Source organism: Oryctolagus cuniculus, chromosome 15 (assembly GCF_051225735.1).
Source record: "Oryctolagus cuniculus isolate XC-2025 breed Fujian yellow rabbit chromosome 15, ASM5122573v1, whole genome shotgun sequence".
NCBI classification, from domain to species: Eukaryota; Metazoa; Chordata; class Mammalia; order Lagomorpha; family Leporidae; genus Oryctolagus; species Oryctolagus cuniculus.
The window spans coordinates 81,815,609-81,840,127 of NC_142881.1; the positions used below are offsets into that span (position 1 = coordinate 81,815,609).

At 41.8% G+C, this 24,519-nt stretch overlaps 1 long non-coding RNA gene across 19 annotated transcripts in view; it reads right to left on the minus strand.

The window, feature by feature from the left end:
* LOC149122110 (uncharacterized) overlaps positions 1-24,519 on the minus strand; it is a 125,343-nt gene that overhangs the window by 95,037 nt on the left and 5,787 nt on the right. For 13 of the 19 annotated variants that reach the window (XR_016221127.1, XR_016221111.1, XR_016221117.1 and 10 more), the window contains one exon: positions 7,475-7,576. The exons of 1 other annotated variant lie outside the window; for it this stretch is intronic. This is a non-coding gene — a long non-coding RNA (uncharacterized LOC149122110). Of the gene's footprint in view, positions 1-7,474; positions 7,577-14,270; positions 14,303-24,519 lie in introns of all 19 variants that reach the window. 5 more of the 19 variants (XR_016221121.1, XR_016221122.1, XR_016221129.1 and 2 more) reach the window with 1 other exon arrangement.

The following is a 24,519-nucleotide window of genomic DNA, read 5'->3' on the forward strand; positions in this document are numbered from 1 at the left end:
ATCGGCGTTGGAGCCTCGGGTGATTACTGATGCCATAAATAAGAGTGTCAATTGTTAAATCGACAACAGGAGTCACTGTGCATCTACTCCCCATGTAGGATCTCTGTCCTTAATGTATTGTACTATGTGAATTAGCGGTTTAACTAATACTCAAACAGTACTTTACACTTTGTGTTTCTGTGTGGGTGCAAACTGTTGAAAACCTTACTTAGCATATACTAAATTGATCTTCTGTATATAAAGATAATTAAAAATGAATTTTGATGTAAATGGGAAGGGAGAGGGAGCGGGAGATGGGATGGTTGCGGGTGGGAGGGAGGTTATGGGGAGAAAAAGCTGCTATAATCCAAAAGCTGTACTTTGGAAATTTATATTTATTAAATAAAAGTTAAAAAAATAAAAAAAATAAAAAAAATACAAAGAGTGGGAATAAGAGAGGTAAGAGATGTGCAATTCGGGACATGCTCAAGCTGACTTACCTCAAACGGTAGACTTAGAAACATACCAGGGGGTTCCAATTCAATCCCATCAAGGGGGCATGTACCAATGCCATCTCACTAGTCCCAGTGATCAATTTCTGTTCACAATTGATCATAATGATAGGACTAAGAACCAAAGGGATCACATAAACAAGAATAGTGTCTGCAAATACTAGCTGATAGAATCAAAAAGGGAGAGAACGATCCTACATGGGAAGTGAGATACACAACAGACTCATAGAATGGCAGATGCCCTAAACAGCACTCTGGCCTCAGAATCAGCCCTTAAGGCATGCGGATCCAGCTGAAAAGCCCATGAGAGTATTTCAGGCATGGAAAGCCAAGACACTCTGGCAAAAAAAAAAAAAAAAAAAAAACACCTAAATGAAAGATCTCCACGAGTGAGATCCCAGTGGAAAGAACGGGTCATCAAAGAAGGAGGTACCTTTCTCTGAAGGGAGGAGAGAACTTCCACTTTGACCATGGCCTTGTCTAAAAATGATCAGAGTCAGTGAACTCAGAGGGCTTCCATAGCCTTGGCAACTCATGACAAGAGCCTAGGGTGATTACTGAGGCCATAAAAAAGAGTGTCAATTTGTTAAGTCAACAACAGGAGTCACTGTGCACTTACTCCTCATGTAGGATCTCTGTCCTTAGTGTGCTGTACATTGAGATTTAATGCTATAACTAGTACTCAAACAGTATTTTTCACTTTATGTTTCTGTGTGGGAGCAAACTGTTGAAATCTTTGCTTAATGTATGTTAAACTGATCTTCTGTATATAAAGAGAATCGAAAATGAATCTTGATGTGAATGGAAGGGAAGAGGGAGTGGGAAAGGGGAGGGTTGTGGGTAGGAGGGACGTTATGGGGGGGAAGCCATTGTAATCCATAAGCTGTACTTTGGAAATTTATATTCATTAAATAAAAGTTTTAAAAAAAAAGAAATAGTACAAATAAATAAAAAAAAAAGAAAGGCATGAGGCTCGTGCACATGAGATTGATTTTCCAACTTTGTAAAACTGGGAAGTGGCACATCTGGCATTCACACCCAATTCGGGTGACTCTGAAAGATCTCGTATACCTTTACCAATAGAGACTGTGAAATAAAACTGCAGCAACTTTATAGAGGGAAGTCTGGAAATGGAGAACAGGAACTTCACAGTGGAGAAATGCACTATCACTCTCTCAGCCACTGTCACCACTGATAATAGAATGTATTGATATCACATGACAGCCTCTGGTGTGATATGATGAGAAGAGCACATCACTTCTGTGGTTTTCTCATCCAAACCCACACTTCACTCTAATCATGAGGAAAATAAACCTAAATTGATTTATATGCCACAAGTATCGGACCAGGACTCTTCAAAAGTTCCAAGCTCATAAAACCAAAAGATGGAGAAACTGTCACAGTTTAGACCAGACTAATGAAAGTAAATGGAAGCTAAATGCAATCCTGGATTGGATGAGGGGACCAGGTAAAGAACACCAGTGGAAAACCTGGGGGAAACCTGAAGTTTAGTTAACAAGATCATTCCAATATTAATTTCCTAGTTTTAATACACAGGGCATGTTGTTTACAAAAGATTTAACACTAAGGAAAACTAAGTGAAGGGAACTGGCCTGGTTTGTTATTGATGCTATAACAAAGGACCACAACTTTCTGACCTAACAGCACAAGCACATTATCATTCTACAGGGCAGATGCATCACTAGGCTAAAATCAAGATCTCCCGTCTGGAGGCTCTAGGGCAGAATCTGTTCCCCCACCCATTTTTTAAAAGGCTTATTAATTTACTTGAAAGGCAGAGTTACAGAAAGGCAGAGGCACAAAGACACACACACACACACACACACACAGAGAGAGAGAGAGAGAGAGAGTGTCAATCTCCCATCAGCTGGCTCACTCCCCAAATGGCCAAAACAGAAAAAACTGGGCTGATCCGAAGCCAGGAGCCAGAACTTCTTCCTGGTTTCCCACGTGGGTGCAGGAGCCCAAGGACTTGGGCCTTCTTCCACTGCTTTCCCAGGCCACAACAGAGAGCTGGATTGGAAGTGGAGCAGCCAGGACTTGAACCGGCACCCATATGCGATGCTGGCACTGCAGGCAGTGGCTTTCCTCACTACACCACAGTGCCGGCCCCTTCCTTTCCTTTTTAGAGAACTGGTGAAATGTGCATAACATAAAATTTACCAGTGGCATTCAGCACGTGTACATTACTGTGCAATGATCACCACCCGCCATCTGTCTCCAGAACACTCTCCTGTTCCCAGAGTAAAACTCTCGGCCTATTCAGCAAGTTGTTTCCTTGCCTCTCCACCTTCCAGCTTGGCTCATATCCCTGTCCCCTCTTCAAAGACAGCAGCACAGCATCTCCAAATCCCTCCTGCACTCCCCAGCCTCCCCTTTCCCTTATCAGGACCCCTGTGCTTACTGTGGGTCATCAAGATCAACCAGAGTAGCATCCCCTTCTCTACAACCGTAAGTCAATCACAGCTACAAAGTCCCTTTTGCCTTTCAAGGTGACACAGTGACAGGTTCTAGAGGTTAGGATATGGACATATGGATATGGACATATTGGATGAGGTCCTTCTTCTTTCACAGCTAAACAGGAATTCTGTTATCTTTGCAACTTTTCCAGAAATATGAAATTATTTCAAAGTAAAATAGTAAAAAAGATAAATATGTATGTGACAACTTTAAAAACAGATTGCATTACAATCACAGATTTGTGGGATGAGTGTTGTGATAGAGGGTAGGCTGCTGCCTAGGACACACATCCTGCATCAGAGTGCCTGAGGTCAAGTCTTGCCTCTACCTCCAATCCATCTTCCTGCTCAAGAACACTCCAGAGGCAACAGATGATGATTCACATACTTGTGCCTGTAACATCCACATGGGAAACCCAGATGGAGCTCCTAGTTCACAGCCCCAGCCAGGCCTACCCCTGGCTGTTGCAGGCAGTTTGGAGAGAAAATTAGCAGATGAAATAAATCAATCAACCAAACTTTTCTCTCTCTCTCTCTCTCCAACTCTCTGTCATTCTGCCTTTCAAATAAATAAACTTAAAAAATCCCACAGATTCATAGACTCTCAAGATTAAATGGGAAATTAAAGATACTCTTTTTATTGACCAAATTTTAGACATCTTAATGAATTATAATCTGTGGAAAATTGGGTGGGGTCATCGGAAAAATGATCCCTAGATACTTCTCTGGAAAGTGCTTTGCACTGTGGTTGAGACCAAGACCAAGGACTACTCCAACACCCAGTGGTAGGTGACTGGCCTGAGCCCAGTCATCCATGGGGAGCTCTGCCCCCGTCCTAGCAGTAGAAGATCTACAGTTTCTCAGAGCCTCCCAGCATCTCCTGATACATATTCCAACACCTCCCTAAACAAACTGCATCTGACCTCTTCTGTCACCACCAAGGCAGCATAGATTAAAAGGGTTAGCAAGGGAGGTGGTCACTCTACTGAAGCCCCTCCTGCAGAGCACAGACAAAACAAATCCCAATGGCTGTGGTGCAGGGGTATCCCGGAAGGATGCCTGGAGATCAGGAACCCAGAACTCTGCCTTGCTGATCTTCACTTTATAACCCTCCCTAGTAATATGTTTAACGAAACCCCATGACCTGTAGAATTGACCCTCTTCCAATTCATCCCATAAACAGCATGAGAAAGAGACAACTCAGGAGCAAAATTACATGTTGCTCATTACTTACATCATTTATTCATTTGTCAATAGTACAGAAAAATGATTTAGTAGTTATATTTCCATTTCCTGTAGACTCAAGAGCTACCATTTGAAGACCACCACTCCTGGAATACTTTGAAAAGGCACTTGGTGGCCTCTGGCAGCACAGGATGAATAAAACGCCAATGAAAGTGACTGATTCAGGAAATTCAATGTGCAACCTTTCTTGGCAAGGGGTGTTCTTTTTATAACCTGTACCTGGTCAGAAGTGAATTGAAAGTTTTCTTGGCAAAATACTGTGCCTGGATAAATGGCTCTGCAGTGAAGAATGAGTAAATAGAAAAAGGAAAAAACTAGGAGGCAGGGAGGGATACAGAGGCCCCTGCAGACTTTGTGAATCATTAAGAGAAAAAGAGATAAAGCAACTCTCTAAAATCATACTCTATGGGGGAAAACAGAATTAAACTATCTCTTTTATGTTATCAGTAGAATCAAAAAATACAATCTGATAAGAAAGAAATAGACTGATATCAAAGAAATTCCAAGCATCCATAAAGAGAAACATAAATTTACCTTTTTCCCAAGAGATTCATTAGTGTAATGAAACCAGAAGCAGCCTTGGAAATAAGAAATTGTTTTCAATGGCCCAAAAATTATTTTTGAATTGTCAAGAATATGGAAATGAGATAAAATTGGATTGAAACAGAAGTCAGAATAGTAAGAGTGATAATAAACTGCCCAAAACAACAGGGATAAATAAAATTTGTTCTAAGATAACCCAGGGGAAGCTCTAAGCTGAAGATTAAACAAACAAAAAAACACATAAGCCTGAGTAGGCCAGGGCATCTTGATAGTAACTGATTTAAAACCTGGGTCTCACACAGCTACAGAGATAATAATTCTCTCCCAACACCCCACCAAAATGAACCACAGCTTCTAAAAGCAGAGGCCTTTGACCTCAGTCCAACACCAACGAAGTAAAGCATGTTCTAAAAATCGATGTGCAAGTGGACATGTCCCAGACAAGTGTGCTGACCTTGGAAAGAGAAGATGAGTAGAACAGAGCAACTCAGAGCTCCCTAATAGGCAACTAGAAGGGCAATAGTGAAACAAAATGCATTGGAACAGCCACATGGAAGAAACTCTGTGTCCCAAGCAAAGCTCTTTAGATTGTTTTGGTGGTGATGGGGGTCCCCAATCTGCCAGCCTGCTCCATCCCCATAAACCAACAGTGTAGCTGACATATAATGCTTCTCCCATCTGCACCCAAGCCACCATGAGTGCCTCCTTGAGAAGCTTGTTGGAAACACAGACCCCTGTGTTTTTTATTATGTGCATATATTATGTGCATATATTATGTGCAATAATTTGGGTGTCTGGTGATACAATTTATGGAGGTAAGGAAGAAGAGGTGAATGTTAATTAGAGGGAGACGGTGGAGACTTGGGGAGATGGATGAAGGAAATCCGAAACTTCAAGATAGACCTGCTAGTGTGGGAATGAGAAATACCAAACATCAACTCTGATAACACACAATCACTTTAAACTCTTCTGTCAAACTCAAGATTTCCGGGACTGCATTGAAAACAAATACAAATATATACTGCTTTTATCAGAAACAAACAAAACCAAATGACACTGAAACCTTGCCATTAAAAAGTTACTCAAGGGTATAGTGGCTGTTCACAGATAATAGCTTAGGAGTACCCATTTTAGTATCAAGATAGAATCCACAGCAAAATGCATTAAGTAGAGAAATGGTTTACTTTGCATAGCTAGAAAGTGTAGCCCATGATGAAGACCTAACAATCATGAACCACTGGAAATGAATCACACAGCATCGTAGCGTAAGGCAAAACCATTAGGAATGCAGGAGAAAACTGACAAGCAACTATTACAGTAGAAGGCTCTTAATGCAATGAAAAGTCAGAGACAGAGTAAGTAGGCCAGAAATAAATAAATAAGGAAGTAAATAAACAAACACGCACATAAATAAGGACATGGAGGCTTTAAACAACGTAATGAGTAGATGCAAGCGATGTTTATGGTGCGCACTTTGGATGTCAATCTCAACCCAACTCCTTCTTCTCGCTCCTTTCCCATTTGCTCCCCTCCCTCTTCCTCTGCCACTTCCCTCCCCACCCCCCCTTTTTTTTTTGGAAAGTGAGTTCACTGGAGCACATACATACCTATTCAAGTTACTTCCAATCCCTTTAGGATGACAGAGGATGTAAATAAGTAATCACATAAAGGAGGGAAAATGTTCTGAGGCCATGGAAGAAGTAGCTGTCACCCGAGGTGTGAGCTGCACACCCTAAGGTGCACGTTCACCCTTGATGGAGGCTGAGCCCCAAGCCCTGGGGCCTGGTTTCAGAACTTGTCCCTGCCCTGCTATTGCTGTTCTCAGGGCACAGGCTGCCTTGGCCACTGCTGGAGCAATGATTCCAGCATGAAGCTGGGGCATTCTCCTATTATGCAGACTGGTTTCAGTTTTTCTCAATCTAATGTATCCCCAAAATAGACCTGGGAAGTGTACTGCATGAAGTTTGAAGTTTGGTGCAAAGTTTGAGGGAACATTCCACAAGATGGCCCTCCATTCTGACCCCTACTGCAAGCTCAAGTGTTCCCTCAAACCACTCAGTTTTGATAATGAATCAAAAGGACTCACAGAAAGACTCACAGTTAGGGTTTAATGCAGGGAAAGGACAGAGACTGGCTCAGCCAATGGGTGAAGCACCCAGGACACAGCTTCCTGCTGTCCGCCCCCTGTGGAGCCAGGACACTGTCACTCTCCTGGCGATCGTGTGTGACGACGCAGAGTACTGCCAACCAGGGAAGCTCACTCGAGCTCTGGTGTTCAGGGATTTCACTGGGGCTCCACCCACAGGCATGACTGACTGTCTACATGCTCGATCTCAGTCTTCAGTGCCTCTGGGGTCACCGGACACTATGTGATAGACAGCCGCCATTCACATCACTGTTCCTTCTAGCATGGCCAGTGCCCACTGAGACTGACTCACATGGCTAGCCCCATCCCCAAATTGTATTGTAGACTCTGCGGCAGGACCCAGTGCTCCTAGGTGGACAAAGACCATCCTGTCATGGGTCACACTCCAAAGACGCAGAGATAACCTCCCAGAAGCCAAGGACACAGGCCAGACTTCCTTCTGGGTAAAGTTATATCCTTGAGCACACAAAGGCACTGGACCTTCTGCTCGGGACATGTGTATGAGAGCTGAAAGAGGTCAGGGCCACGCGAGAACAAAGTGAATGTGAGCCACACGGGCTGGCACTCACCAGGCCCTTCTGTGTGTTCACCATTGCTCATCTCCACGCTGAGGTGCCAGTCCCCTGTGAAGCAGGTGCAGTGGTCAGCAGCCATGTGGTCAGGGTGTGGTGCTGAAAAAGGAAAGCAGATTGGAAGTGACTAATGACGTGAGCCAGCTTCACAACTCCCCTCTGGTAACTTCGGGCAGTTGCTACTAGGATGGAAATCCATACAGGCACGTTTTGTTCAGTACTGCACCTTCACTGAGAAGGCTGCCTAGCACAAAGTAAACACTCAGGAAGTCACCACTGGATAAATGAAACCTCTAAACTAGGGCTCATTCCCTAGCGTTGGAAGTGTGGAAAACGTATCTACCTTGTAGGAAGCTGTAAAGATTAATAAGCTAATGCAGCAAGGCCACGAGCATGGAGTAAGTGCTCAGGAAACACAGCAATTACTGTTAGGACTGCTACCAAGCTCAACAGATAGCAGGATCAGACACTGGCAGAAGCCCATGTCCCAGCCCATGTTCTGCTGCTGTAACAGACCACCACAGATGGCAGTTTATCAACAACAGGCACTCATATGGGTTCTGTAGGCTGGAATTCCCAGTGAAGAGCCATCTCTGGCGGGGTGTTACACAGGGTGGAGGGCCTGTGAGGAAGAGTCAGGCAAAGTCACTCTTTTGTCAAGAATGTACTCTTTCAAGGACTGAGCCACTCCTGTGATACTGGGATCAGCCCCTTCAGGACGACAGAGCCCTTCTGACCCAGTCACGGCTTAAAGCCCCACCACCATCACAGAGTACTGTTACCACAGCAACCAAACTCTGACCAGAGCAAATCCTTTGTGCCCCTCAGGGCCTGCACCTGAGCTTTTAGCAGAGCTGGAGCACCAGTAGCCCGATAATGCAAGGGCAAAACCCCAGTGCAACACAGACTCCATCACTCCACAGGCTGTGCTGTGAACAGTTCCTCTTTATTTTCTATCACCTTCATTTCCTCTGACATCTATTGCTCCCCCCATTTGATTCATTCTACTCTTCTCTGAATTTTTAAGATGCATAAGTTATTTTCAGCTTCCCATTTAAAAAAAAATGTTTTAAATTTATTTAAGAGGTAAAGTTAGAGTGGGAGAGACAGAGAAAAGATCTTCCATCTGCTGGTTCACTCCCCAAATGGCAGCAATGGCTGGAGCTGAGCTGATTGGAAGCCAGGAGCTTCTTCAGGGTCTTCCACGTGGGTGTAGGGGCTCATGCCCCTGGGCCATTTCCATTGCTTTCCCAGGCCATCAGCAGAGAGTTGGACTGAAAGAGGAGCAGCCAGGACAAAAACTGGCACCCATATGGGATGCCAGCACCACAGGTGGAGGCTAAGCCTACTACGCCACAGCACCAGGTCCCTCAGCTTACTTTTATACAAAATGTAGGTGCCTGAGGCTAGAGAATGTCCTCAACATGCAGCCTTAGCAGTGTTACAGGTCTGCCATCACGTGACATGACTGTCATTACGTTCTGGCTTATAACTGTATATATTTTACCTTCCCTTTTACTCTGTAATTGACTTTCGCTTAGGATTTGAACAAAACATCCACATTGCTCAACAAGAATGCATTGGAAAGTATTGGCTTACCAGGCAAAAAATGTCAGCCTTATGAAATCTAAAGCCTCAAAATTCAGTTTTAAAAAATAAGCTGGCCGGCGCCGTGGCTCACTAGGCTAATCCTCCACCTTGCGGCACCAGGACACTGAGTTCTAGTCCCAGTCGGGGCACCGGATTCTGTCCCGGTTGCCCCTCTTCCAGGCCAGCTCTCTGCTGTGGCCAGGGAGTGCAGTGGAGGATGGCCCAAGTACTTGGGCCCTGCAACCCATGGGAGACCAGGAGAAGCACCTGGCTCCTGCCATCGGATCAGCGTGGTGCGCTGGCCGCAGCGCACTGGCCGCGGCGGCCATTGGAGGGTGAACCAATGGCAAAGGAAGACCTTTCTCTCTGTCTCTCTCTCTCACTAACTCTGCCTGTCAAAAAAAAAAAAAAAAAAAAAAAAAAAAAAAAAGCTGTGCCAGAGTCACTGTGCACTTGTTCCCCATGTAGGACCTCTGTCCTTAATAAGTTGTACTATGAGAATTAATGGTAAAACTAGTCTTCAAACAGTACTTTATACTTTGTGTGTCTGTGTGGGTGCAAGCTGTTGAAATCTTTACTTGGAGTTGATCTTCTGTATATAAAGATAAATAAAAATGAATCTTAGTGAAGAATGGGATGGGAGAGGGAGTAGGAGGTGGTACACCAGTGGGAGTGGGAGGGCAGGTAAGTGGGGGAGAACCACTATAATCCAAAAAGCTGCACCTACGAAATTTATATTTATTAAATAAAAGATTTATTTAAAAAATGAGCTGTGCAACATTTGAAAGAACAGGCTCTGGGTCTGTGTCCTGGAATGCCAGGGGTATGGCTGGCCAATCAAGGTGGCAGCCTCTTCTTCAGCCACACAGAAACCAGGCTCAGAGCTTCTGTCCAGAGCTTCCCTGCACTGGGTGTGACTCCCAACTCTGGTGCTCACTGTGGTGCATCTGTTAGTATTTGCAGAGAACACAACTGGCCACTAGCTATGACAGTCCACTCTCACTACAACTAAAGAGCATCCTAAACTTACAGTTTTCCTACTCTATTTTTCACTTTTAAAATACAAGAATGTGGGGCCGATGCCGTGGCACACTAGGTTAATCCTCCACCTGCAGTGCCAGCATCCCATATGGGCGCCGGGTTCTAGTCCTGGTTGCTCCTCTTCCAGTCCAGCTCTCTGCTGTGGCCCAGGAAGGCAATGGCGGATGGCCCAAGTGCTTGGGCCCCTGCACCTGCATGGGAGACCAGGAAGAAGCACCTGGCTCCTGGCATTGGATCAGCATACCACTGGCTGTAGCGGCCATTTGGGGAGTGAACCAAGGGATGGAACACCTTTCTCTCTGTGTGTCTCCTCACTGTCTATAACTCTACCTGTCAAATAAATAAATAAATAAATCTTAAAAAAATATAAGAACTTCACACATGGGTACTTCAAAAGTTCATGGAAACGGAAGCTGAAGATCTATTCACTGGAGCACAGAAATGTTTTGAAATCCACGCAAATGAGTATTTCGTTTCTAGGCTTAATGTGAAACAAGTGATTCCTTTCTGCATGCCTCAGCCTTGGGCCACACCCACCCCTGAGCACTGACTATTAGATGAATGAGCTTGGGTAAGTCATTTAAGCCCTCAAGATCTCAGTCAGTCTGCCTATCAAATGGGTACGACACCAAACCCTGGAGTTGCTGTGCTGATAAAATCGGAGAATCCATGGAGATGCTCAGCACAGCTGCTGGCACAGCCTAAGCAAGACATTCAGCTGTCATTGTTCTTGTTACTGTAGAAGCCATGATTAGGCTCAGTGAGGTACCTAGACCCTCTTTAGTGCACTCTCAGCTACCGAGCATTTGTAACAGTCCCGAGACACAAGCAGAATGCAATAGAAAATGGAAAGCCGTAAGTGAGCCTGGAGGGAAAGGAAAGGACAGGTCTCTCATGAGCTCAATGAGCGTGCATGCATGTGTGCTCTCTCCTCATATATGTGTGTAAATGGCGTGTTTATAAAATGTAAAAATATAACTTTAATTACAACATAATTAATGAATAATTTATAATATATAAAAGGTTTCTAACATGAGTTTATATACATTTCAAAGTATGTTAGCAAAGTGCTAATGAGATATAAATGCCATATAAATAAATACAGCACTTATTTGTCTTTTCTAGCACAGCCTCCCTAAGTTCTAGTGTCCTGGAATTTAAGGTTGCCAAAATTGCTACTTTGGCATCTTATTTATAAGCTTTAGATTCATGTAATTATCTGAGGATGGAACGAGGGGTAATTTCTGTTTTCTTTAAACTGACGTTTCATGTAAACTTCTGTGAGGCTGAGAACTCACATGAATGGGGTCTGTTCACCCCACCTGGTGTCCCATCTGAAGCCATGCCCTGTCTCTGATCATCAGGTCCCAGACATCTGTGGGCAACAGGGCTGTTTCTGTAAGCAGGGACTCCCACATTCAGCTCCCATGTGGCTTTTACTTTTTAGTTTAGAGACAGAGGTGGAGAGAATTCCCACCTCTGATTCACTCCCTAAATGTTCACAATGGCTGGGGCTGGGGCAGGGCCATGCCAGGAGCAGGAACTCAATACACATTTCCTATGTGGTTGATAAAAACCTGATTCCTTGAGCCATCAGCACAGCCTCCCAAGGTCTACACTGGTGGGAAGCTGGAATCCGGAGTTGGGCCCAGGAATTGAACTCAGAAACTCTGAAGTGGGATACAGGCATCTTAAGTGTTAAGCTAAATGCCCACTCCCTTCCAGGTATATTTTGATCTCAAATGCACTTGAAAAATATTGCAGTTATCTTCCAACATAACAATCAGATTTCTTATAATTAGTAAGCCTTGCTATTGTGGTTACAGTGGTGAGGATCATTTAATGGAACACAAAATTTAGGAAAATGGGACTGGGTTTGTCAATTTGTATGATTTTCAGGAAGCTAACTTGGTTACACATACACACACCCATACATACCCCATGCATTATACTAAGAACATTAGGTGACAGTGTACAAAATTGCAGCTATGTAGGATCAGTAAGTTTAGAGACCTAACCTATAGCATGATGAAAGGGGGAGAGGAAGAGGGAGGGAGGTGGAGGGAGGGGGGGGAAGAAAACACATAAAAGAGTATTGGGTATACTTACCTACTTTAACATAGTAATTGTGCTTCTAGCACTCCATCCTCAGGAAATATTTTTAAATTCAGAGAAAGAGTTATTTGCAGAGATATTTAGTGTACTCTCACTTATAAAAAAGAGCACTGAAAAAAAATTGAACATTCAACAACTGCTAAGTAATTTATACTATTCCCATCTGTTAGAATATTATATAGCCATTAAAGCAGTTTGTAAAGAATCAGTACTAACACATAAAGTGAAATAAAATGTGAGTAAAAAAATCAAAATTAGGTAAAAGTAACCAGGCAGAGTGAAAGACAGAAAGAAAACAGGCTTAAATGTGTGTTATTGCTCATCTTTGGGTGGTGAGGCTACGAATAACACTTCTGCTCTCCCCTTTCTGTTTGCACTCCAAATTTTATAAAATAAAGACTTCTCTGAAACAGTAGCCTGTGCTTTAAAAAGGAAAGAGATGAAAGCCCAGGCAGTCGAGGAGAAAAGAGAAAGGGCAGAGTATGTACTTTCTCTTCTCCGTCTTGACCCTTCAAAGTTCCCCGCCAAAACTTCCCCTGGGAAGGCGAGTGTGTGCTGCTGCCCCCGAAGCCCAGTGCTCCACATCTAGCTCACTACACTCTTGCATCTGAACACTTGGGAAAGGGCTCTATTCTTTTCCAGCCCCAGCTCTCCAAACACTCAAGGAACCCTGGACTAAACAGAGTAAAAGCAATGATTCTGGCCCAATTCCACTCCATTCCTTCAGTCACCACTGTATAACCCTGATGCAAAACAGGATGAAAATTTCTCACTCATCAGTCTTTTTCATACAAGAACTCAAACAGTCTCACATATGGCCTAGGATTCCAAAGCAGTAAACCTGTCCAGTCCAATGGAGCATACTGTTGAAAATACCAACTATGATTTGAGGAGGCTGAGGACAAACTCTTGGGAACACTCAAAGAACAGCACAACTCACTATCACAATTGACCCAATAGCTGTCCTCAAAGCTAACTTCAAGTTCCCTTCCTACACACCTGATACTTGTAACACATTTGCCTCTGCTCCCCAAGCCAAAGGCATCCCTTGGACAGCTAACATTTCTGCAAACTGATGTCTATTTGTAGCAATTTGGTTTATTATCAGTGGTTCAGGGACAATTTAGAGCAGACTTTGGCAGCCTCTTATGATAACAATCTGCCCCCATTGTGTTCCTTATGGAAGACACCTGCTTTGCCAGGAAGATATATTAGCTGTGGATGACTGAGTAAGAACATGATTAAGATGTCAAACTTTCCACTGGATCCTGCTGGGCCTACACATACTAAATCTCAGGATTGTCTGTTTCCTGTGTGGGCCACAGTGCCTGTCCAAAGGGGCCTAGTCCTTCTTAAATTTAGTGTTGGAAAATGTCAATAATGTCACAGGTCACTAGGAAAAAAAAAAAAACAGGCTCTGAGCTGATGACTTCATCCTTCATCCTCTCCAGAAAAATTTTTTCCTTTTTTTTTAAGATTTATTTATTTATTTGAAAGGCAGAGTTACAGGGAGGCAGAGGCAGAGAGACAGAGAGAGAGGTCTTCCATCCGTGGGTTCACTCCCTAAATGGCCACAATGGCCCGAGCTGCGTTGATCCAAAGCCAGGAGCTTCTTCTGGGTCTCCCACGTGGGTACAGGGGCCCAAGGACTTGGGTCATCGTCTGCTCTTTCCCAGGCCACAGCAGAGAGCTGGATCAGAAGAGGAGCAGCCGGGACTTGAACCAGCATCCATATGGGATGCCGGCACTGCAGGCGGTGGCTTTACTTGCTACACCACAGTGCAGGCCCCATCCAGAATAGTTCTAACCCAACACAGCCTGGAGTCAGGCTGTAGCTAAAACAGCTCCCAGAAGACTCAACACAGTTAGACTGACGAGGGCTTCCTAAGGGCCCACACTTGTTTCCATTTGGGTTCATCTGGGACAGAGGCTTTTGTCTATTGACAGCCAAGATGATAAACATAGAACAACTCACTTGAAAAAAAAAAAAAACTAAAGTTAAAATAAAAAGAATTTTAAAAATGATAAAAAGAAATGTGTCACTCACTTTTGGTATCTCCTCAGTAGAGGCTGGCTTTCCTGGAGGTAGAGGAGGGTATATGTGAGATATTCTGAGGCAACAGGTTTTTTCTCTCTATCCACTATGCTAGCCTTGCCCACCAAATTCTACTTTACTTGTGAGTATTTAAACTTATATAACTTCACATGGTGTTAAATACAATATCATTATAATAGCAAGTGGACACACTATTGAAAAAGGTATTTAGACTCCAAACCTGTGCTTTTTCTTTAAAGCTAAAATACAAACAGAAAGTGACAACTTAAAAATTGTATTTGCTAACTAGAATTACACAGTTCAAGCATATTCACTTTTTGGTACCCACAAATTAAAAATAGAAACAAGCATGAACTTTAACTCCAAGTTCCCTTATCAAATCTCCAGGGCAGATTAAAAGTCATGTCCTCTATTTGCTTCTTCCTTTGCACCGTCAATACAATAGAGAGGATTAAAGCTGAAGGTTAGTTCATTGCAAAAATCTAACAAATGTGATAAACCTCTGATGAGATTGATCAAAAAGTCACAAACTAAATTCAGGAATAAAGTAAGGAATATCATAGTAGATAACATACACCTAAAAATATATGGTTAATAAATACATTTATGGCAAATTTAAAAATTTAGATGCAATGGACAAATTTCTAGATAATTGAATTCCAGTTCAAAAAGAAGGGAAAGTGTTTGGCATAGCTGTTAAAATGCTCACCTCCCACCTCAGAGTGCCCGATGTAGCACCAGCTCTGGCTCCGGATTTCAGCCTACTTCCAATGTAGACCCAGGGGGCAAGTGATGGCTCAAGTGACATGATCCCTGAGACCCACATGGGAGACCTGGATGGGTTCCTGGGTCCTAGCTGGCCTTGTCCAGCTCTGTTTGTTGTGAACATTTGGGAAGAGAACAAGCAAATAGGAGCTCTCTGTCTCACTGGGCCTGTCAAATTTTTAAAAAATTTAAAACATTTTTCAAAAAATAGGAAATATGCGGCCAGCACTGTGGCACAGTGGGTCAAACTGCTGCCTGTGGTGCCGGCATCACATATGGGCTCCAGTCTGAGGCCCGGCTTCCCTGCCTCTGATCCAGCTCCCTGCTAATGCTCCTGGGAAAGTCCTTGAGCCTGTGTACCCACATAAGAGACCCAGATGAAGCCCTGGCTCCTGCCTGGCCCAGACCAAGCTGTTGTGGCTATTTGGGGAGTGAACCAGCAGACAGACGACCCCTCTCTCTTGCTCCTCCTCTCTGCAATTGCCTTTCAAATAAAATAGATAAATCTTAAAAAAAAAAAAACCAGAAAATAGGAATAGTCCAATGATCATTGCAGAAATCTAATCAACCATAGAAAACTTTCCCACAAAGAAAATTCAGCCCTAAAGGACTTAAAAGTCCTACCAAACATTCAAGAAAGGGACACAAAACTACTATAAGACAAGAAAAGAATTATTCACCAAGTTATTTTATGAATTTTAAGAAATACATTATAGACAAAATTTTAGAAGTTTTGTCCTGGAGATCAGGAGGTAAAAAATGATGCTAGCTCTCCCTACTTTTTTTCAACAATGTATGGAAGGCCCAATTGGTGAAAAAAGACAAAGACATCAAAAATGAAGAAAAGACAAAACAAAAATGTCATAATTCAGATTATAATGGTAGACATTCCCAAACAATTAAGATATAAATTAAAATTAGTAAGTCTAGTAAAACTACTGGAAGTAAGATCAAAGGCTTCTTGCATTCCTAGGACGCCAGTAAGAGAAAAAATGACTAGAAAATTCAGATGAAAATACACAGAGCTAAGAACATATGAGGGTATCTCAAAAAGTACATGGAAATGGAACTAAAATAAAAATTCATGTTGGTGCCCAAAATTTTTGAAATTCATGCATGTAAGGGCTCTTCAAAAAGTAACAGCAGTACATATTATGAAGAAATACATACATGGATTATACTTTTTTGAACTAACATAAAGCTTTATCTTTTAATTCCATTTTTCCAAACTACCCTCATATAAGACCTACTTGAAGAACAAGAAAGGATGACCTGGGTAATAAAAGAGTATCTTTATGATCTCTGGATAGGAAAGTTCCTTAAGTACAACATAAAAGCACAAAAACTCCCTTCAACTTTAATAACTTCAACTACGTTAAAATGAAGAAAACTATATCCAAACATCATAAAGAAAAAACACAGTGCTAGAGCTGGAAACGATATTTTTGTTTTATACAACTGAAATGGTCTAGTCTCCATAAATGGAACTTCTAAAACCTAGTAAGACAGACTACTCAGTTAAAAACAAAAAAGCACACTAAAGTTTGAAATCAGATGCTCAGAAAAGATATTCAAATTGCAATAACTATAGGAAAAGGTTCTCAACTCCATTCATAGTGAAGGAAATGCAAATCAAAGCCATCTGATAAGCAGAAATTAAGTCTGACAAAAGTTAGAGTGAATGGGACTCCAGAACCATGGAACTCTAATGCTATATACCTTTACCATGGTTATTTCACTGTGAGTATTTACCCATTCTTTCTAATAAGGCAAAAAGATTTCTAGTTATGGAAAAAAATCCCACCCACAAGTCACACTTTTTGTTTCAGCTCTTATGTTCCTAACACTTCTAGTAAAATCGTAAATGATAAAAAGCATTTTATAAAACAGTGTGTTTTACTATTTGGATAGCCGTCACATTGTTTTATCAAATCAGTATTTGTCTATCCATAATTTTCACTAAATCATAGTTCTAGTCCTTAAAGTCAGGGTGCCCCACTTTGAGAATCATTTGGGGAACTTCTTTTTTTATAGAAAACATTTTTAGTTCAGTACTTTTAAGTATACTGTGTTACCCTCCTATTGGGCATGCATACTTTTTTATACTTCCAACACTCAAATGCATTGCAAGGTTCCCTGCTCAACAGTTTATTTAGGTTGCTTTCTCTTTTTCTTGGTCATGAAATGTCAAGTTGTTTAGAATTCAGAATTAGACTCACACTTGTCTGTATAGAAAGTTCTGAAATTTGTTTTCTAAAATACAAGTTTCATTCAGTAGCTCACATTCTCTTTCCTTATTTCAGGTATCAGCAAAACTTTTCCATTAGGGTCAGACAGTGATTAGTATAAAAAGTCATAACTATTTAACAATGCTGTTGAGCACAAAAAGCCATAGATGACTAATGGCAGTAAGGAACTGTAGTGTTTAAAAAAAAATTTACAAACACAGGTGGCTAGCAGAATGTGGTTTACCTACTTTGCTTTATATTTTTAACCATAAGCAGATGCTTACTCCCAGATGTGTCACCTTGTATCACTAATCCATTTAACCAGAACTTGACAAAGATCTAAGTTTCTCATATGTAAAAGAGGACACTCAAGGTCAATGCTCAAACCTAAGAAATAATTATAAAGAAATAGTATGCATAAAATGCATACATCACGATCATTACTTAAGTATTATTTATAGTAAAGAACTGGAAACAATTTTACAGGAATTTTCATTTTTAAAAAGTAAACTAGTGATAATTCTGCAAATAAACTCGATTCAGAAAAGGCAGATGGGGTATTTTCCTAAGTGTAAGAAGGTAACTGAAACAATGCCCAGGACTTTGTATCATGGGGAAAACATCTCAAAGAAGTAATAATGGAAATAGCAAGATCTAATAGTCCATGGGACTTTTTGCATTTGAAATTCTATTAAGTTTGTTGAAGAAAATTACTATGAAGGAAAATTGCAGCTAGTCTTAGAAGTCCAGCAGATAGCTGTTAGGTTGTCATCCATTTATAGTACATCAACACTGATCTTCAACAGTAATTATGGCTATTAAAATGCTCTTATGTAGGGGTCAGTGCTGTGGTATAGCAGGTTACACCATGGCCTGCAGTGCCAACATCCCATGTGAGCACTGTTTTTAGTCCCAGCTGCTCCACTTCTGATCCAGCTCCCTGCGATGCACCCGGGAAAGCTGCAGAAGATGTCCAGGGGGCCCTGGGCCTGTGCACCTATGTGGGAGATCTGGAGGAGACTCCCGGCTCCCAGCTCCCGGCTTCAGCCTGGCACAGCCCTGAACGCTGCAGCCATTGGGGAGTGAACCAGCGGATGCAGGAACTCTGTCTTTTCTTCTCTCTCTTTGCAAACTATCTTTCAAACAAATAATAATTTAAAAAATGCTCTTATGTAATGTTTCATTTGATCTATAAGAATTTTATAAGTAATGATTTCTCCAATAAAATACTCAGCCATTTCCAAGATTGTTTCAAATAACTCCAAACTTGAAAAGAGATGAAGAATTAAGCCATTCTCACTTTAAAAAATTCTCAAGAATGTATAAAAATATTCCCCTACAGAGGCTGGTGCTGTGGTGTAGTGGGTAAAGCCACTGCCTGCTATATGGGTGCTGGTTTGAGTCCCGGCTGCTCCACTTCCGATCCAGCTCTTTGCTATGGCTTGGGAAAGCAGCGGAAGATGGCCCAAGTCCCTGGGCCATTGCACCCACCTGGGAGACCTGGAAGAAGCTCCTGGCTTCAGCCACCTGGCCATCTGGGGAGTGAACCAGCGGACAGAAGACCCTCCCCCCCGCCCACCGCCTGTCTGCAACTCTACCTTTCAAATACATACATACATAAATAAATAAATAAATAAATAAATCTTTAAAAAATACTCTCTCCTAAAATATGAAATTTCCACCTTTCATAAGAGCTATCTTTTTTTTTTTTAACAAAGGGATATGTGCTCAACACCTAAAACTCATCTTCCCTGATTAATTCATTAATTAAATGGCATCAGTGAGGAGAGTCTTACCCCAAGAAAATTTTCACACGAAGTTCTTTTTGGTCCTTGAGATTGTCTTCAATGTTGTAATTTCCACATCAAACCAAAAACCTCTTTTTCCTAGATTTTCTACATTATAATTAACCATTACCACATCACCAACATTTAGTTCATTCCGTTTTAAAATGGTTCTAGCTCGTGGTCGAAGATCCTTTACATCCATTTCTAGAGTACCACTTTCTGGATATTCATCATACTGGATATGATAAATAACGTCTTCATCAGCAGCAACAGAGTAAACATACAGGTACACTGTCCAATTTGTTTATGTTCTCTTTGGAATTATGATTTCTATTTCCATTAGTCCTTGTATAAGAACTGCCATTCTTCAGTGGAGTTTTGCCACGTGAATGTCCATCAGAAGCTCTAGTAACACTGTATATGTGCTTCAAACCAAGCACCAAGGCCGACATCTCTGGCATCCACCAATTCATTTACCTTATATAGTCCAACGCCAGGATCAATAAGATAGACACCAGTTGATGTGGATGGTTGACTGGAAGATCCCACTCTTGAAGTTTTCTTGACTTTAGGTGGACTATTAGAACATGGGTTAACCTGTGTATCAGTCTGTTTAGATGTGCTAGGAAGATCAGAGTCTGGGCAAACTAGTAGCTGAATAATATTCAGTCCAGCATCATAGTCAAATAAAGTATATCCATTCTCCAACTGCTTGCGCTGGTAGAAAAGGTGCTGGCACTCAGACCGCACATCAAATAGCGCCCAAACCCGCTGGCGCAGCTCCTCAATCGTAGCTTCATGAGAAACGTCCTCGATGGTGCGTGTCTGGGAGCCGTCCACGGTTCGAACCTGGATCCACATCTTGGCACGGGAGAGAGGGGTGGGGGGGGCGGCCCCCTTTGTCACCCCTTCTGCTCGGGATGCTGCACCTTGCCTGGCCCGAAGGCGCACAAGGGAGAGCAAGAGCGACTACAGCCAGGCCTGACAGGTAGCGGCGACTCCCAGACCTAGCACCCACCCTGCAGAGCTGAGGAGGGAAAACCCGCACCAGCGCAAGGCCCTACCGCAGCCTCTGCCTTACAAATAGGAAGAAGCCATTGGCAGAATGTTGATATCATGTTGTTCCTTGCTGGAATATTTGGTGGTTATACATTCAGTTTGCTGAGGAACATCTATGCTGTTTTTGTTTTTCTGAGATTTAATTATTTAATTGAAAGAGTCAGAGAGGGAGAAACAGAGAGAAAAAGATCTTCCATCCACTGGTCCACTCCCCAGGTATCTGCGACAGCCAGGGCAGAGCCAGGCCAATGCAACGAGCTTCTGGGTCCCCCACATGGGTGACAGGCCCAAGTACTCAGGCCATGTTCTGCTGCCATTACCAGGACTAGATCAGCAGTGGGACAGCTGGGACACGAACCAGCACCCGTATTGGATGCTGGCATCTCAGGCAGTGGCTCTACCTGCTATATCACAATGCCAACCCCATATCTCTACTGTTTGCCACAGGAAATTTTATAGCTGTAAATGTTTATATTAAAGCATTAAAGATATCATATCAATAAAACTAAACTTTCACCTTAAAAAACTAAACAGCAAATTAAATCTAAAGCAAACAGGAGGAAAAATAAAGACTAAAATTGAAATAAACAGAATAGAAAAAATCAGATATCCAAGGAAGCCAAAAGATTATTTAAAAAAAATCAGTGAAACATATAAACATAATTAGAAAAAGAAAACGGAAAAAATCTTAAATTAGTAAAGATCAGAAATGAAAGGGACATTGCCACCCTTACAAACATTCAAAACATTACAGAACACTATGGAAATATCACATGCCAATAAGTTAGACAACTTAGATAAAGTGGATAAATTCATAGAAATACACGACTACTAAAAACTTACTCAAATAGAAACATAAAATCTTAATATACCTATAACAAAAAAACTATATTAATAATTAAATTTAAAAGTCCCATGAAGAAAAGTCCAGGACTAGATGTCTTTATTGGTAAATGCCCCCAAACATTTATAGGATAATTAATTCACTAACCCCTGCAAAATGTAGATGAAGGGAAAATATTCCATCTTATTCCAGGATACCAGTATTTAACTGATGCCAAAATAATATATATCACAAATAAAACTACAAATAAATATCACCCATAAATATAGATGTAAAAGGGGCTGGCACTTTGGTATAGTGGGTAGAGCCACTGCCTATGGTGTCAGCGTCCCATGTGGGTGCCAGTTCAAGTCCCAGCTGCTCCTCTTCTAACCCAGCTCTCTTCTATGGTCTGGGAAGGCAGTGGAAGATGGTCCAGGTGCTTGTGCTCCTGCACCCACATGGGAGGCTTAGAAGAAGCCCCTGACTCCTGGCTTTGGATTGGCTCAGCTCCAAATGTTGTGGCCATTTGGGGAGTGAACCAGCAGGTGGAAGACCATTCCCTCTGTCTCTCCCTCTCTGTCTATAACCCTACCTCTTAAATAAATTAAGTCTTTAAAAATATAGAGAGACCCTCTTTGCAGATGATATGATTCTTTATTTAGGGTATCCAAAGAACTCTTCTAAGAGACTATTGGAACTCATAGAAGAGTTTGGCAAAGTAGCAGGGTATAAAATCAATGCACAAAAATCAACAGCCTTTGTATACACAGACAATGCCATGGCTGAGGAAGAACTTCTAAGATCAATCCCATTCACAATAGCTATAAAAACAATCAAATACCTTGGAATAAACTTAACCAAGGACGTTAAAGATCTCTATGATGAAAATTACAAAACCTTAAAGAAAGAAATAGAAGAGGATACCAAAAAATGGAAAAATCTTCCATGCTCATGGATTGGAAGAATCAATATCATCAAAATGTCCATTCTCCCAAAAGCAATTTATACATTCAATGCAATACCAATCAAGATACCGAAGACCTTCTTCTCAGATCTAGAAAAAATGATGCTGAAATTTATATGGAGACACAGGAGACCTCGAATAGCTAAAGCAATCTTGTACAACAAAAACAAAGCCAGAGGCATCACAATACCAGATTTCAGGACATACTACAGGGCAGTTGTAATCAAAACAGCATGGTACTGGTACAGAAACAGATGGATAGACTAATGGAACAGAATTGAAACACCAGAAATCAATCCAAACATCTACAGCCAACTCATATTTGATCAAGGGTCCAAAACCAATCCCTGGAGCAAGGACAGTCTATTCAATAAATGGTGCTGGGAAAATTGGATTTCCACATGCAGAATGATGAAGCAAGACCCCTACCTTTCACCTTACACAAAAATCCACTCAACATGGATTAAAGACTTAAATCTACGACCTGACACCATCAAATTATTAGAGAGCATTGGAAAAACACTGCAAGATATAGGTACCGGCAATGACTTCTTGGAAAACACCCCAGAAGCACAGGCAGTCAAAGCCAAAATTAACATTTGGGATTGCATCAAATTGAGAAGTTTCTGTACTGCAAAAGAAACAATCAGGAAAGTGAAGAGACAACCGACAGAATGGGAAAATATATTTGCAAACTATGCCACTGATAAAGGGTTGATAACCAGAATCTACAAAGAAATCAAGAAACTCCACAACATCAAAACAAACAACCCACTTAAGAGATGGGCCAAGGACCTCAATAGACATTTTTCAAAAGAGGAAATCCAAATGGCCAACAGACACATGAAAAAATGTTCAAGATCACTAGCAATCAGGGAAATGCAAATCAAAACCACAATGAGGTTCCACCTCACCCCAGTTAGACTGGCTGACATTCAGAAATCTACCAACAATAGATGCTGGAGAGGATGTGGGGAAAAAGGGACACTAACCCACTGTTGGTGGGAATGCAAACTGGTTAAGCCACTATGGAAGTCAGTCTGGAGATTCCTCAGAAACCTGAAGATAACCCTACCATTCAACCCAGCCATCCCACTCCTTGGAATTTACACAATGGAAATTAAATTGGCAAACAAACAAGCTGTCTGCACATTAATGTTTATTGCAGCTCAATTCACAATAGCTAAGACCTGGAACCAACCCAAATGCCCATCAACAGTAGACTGGATAAAGAAATTATGGGACATGTACTCTATAGAATACTATACAGCAGTCAAAAACAACGAAACCCGGTCATTTGCAACAAGATGGAGGAATTTGGAAAACATCATGCTGAGTGAATTGAGCCAGTCCCAAAGGGTCAAATATCATATGTTCTTCCTGATTGGCGACAACTAACTGAGCACCAAAGGGGAAACTTGTTGAAGTGAAATGGACATTGTGAGAAACAGTGACTTGATCAGCTCTTGTCCTGACGGCTGATGTACAATGTAATACTTTATCCATTTTAGTATTTTTTTTTTGTTCTAGTACCATTGGTTGAACTCTGTAATTAACACACAATTGTTCTTAGGTGTTTAAATTTTATCTGAAAAGTGATCCCTGTTAGGAATTTGGAAAACATTATGTTGAGTGAAATAAGCCAATCCCAAAGGGACAAATACCACTTGTTCTCCTTGATAGGTGACAACTAACTGAGCACCAAAAAGGAAACCTGTTAAAGTGAAATGAACACTATGAGAAAGGGTGACTTGATCAGCCCTCACCCTGACTGTTGATGAGCAGCTTAATATGTTATCCCTCTTAGTATTTTTTTTTGTTTGTTCTACTTAATACTTTTGGTTGAATACTGTAATCAATACACAATTCTTCTTAAGTGCTGAAACTTAACTGAAAAGTGATCGCTGTTAAATATAAGAGTGGGAATAAGAGAGGGAAGAGATGTGCAATTTGGGACATGCTCAAGCTGACTTACCTCAAACGGTAGACTTAGAAACATACCAGGGGATTCCAATTCAATCCCATCGAGGTGGCATGTACCAATGCCATCTCACTAGTCCCAGTGATCAATTTCTGTTCACAATTGATCGTAATGATAGGACTAAGAACCAAAGGGATCACATAAACAAGAATAGTGTCTGCAAATACTAGCTGATAGAATCAAAAAGGGAGAGAATGATCCAACATGGGAAGTGAGATACACAGCAGACCCATAGAATGGCAAATGTCCTAATAGCACTCTGGCCTCAAAATCAGCCCTTAAGGCATGCGGATCCAGCTGAAATGCCCATGAGAGTATTTCAGGCATGGAAAGCCAAGATACTCTGGGGGAAAAAAAAACCTAAATGAAAGATCTCCATGAGTGAGATCCCAGTGGAAAGAACGGGTCATCAAAGAAGGAGGTACCTTTCTCTGAAGGGAGGAGAGAACTTCCACTTTGACCATGGCCTTGTCTAAAAATGATCAGAGTCAGTGAACTCAGAGGGCTTCCATAGCCTTGGCAACTCATGACAAGAGCCTAGGGTGATTACTGATGCCATAAACAAGAGTGTCAATTTGTTAAGTCAACAACAGGAGTCACTGTGCACTTACTCATGTAGGATCTTTGTCC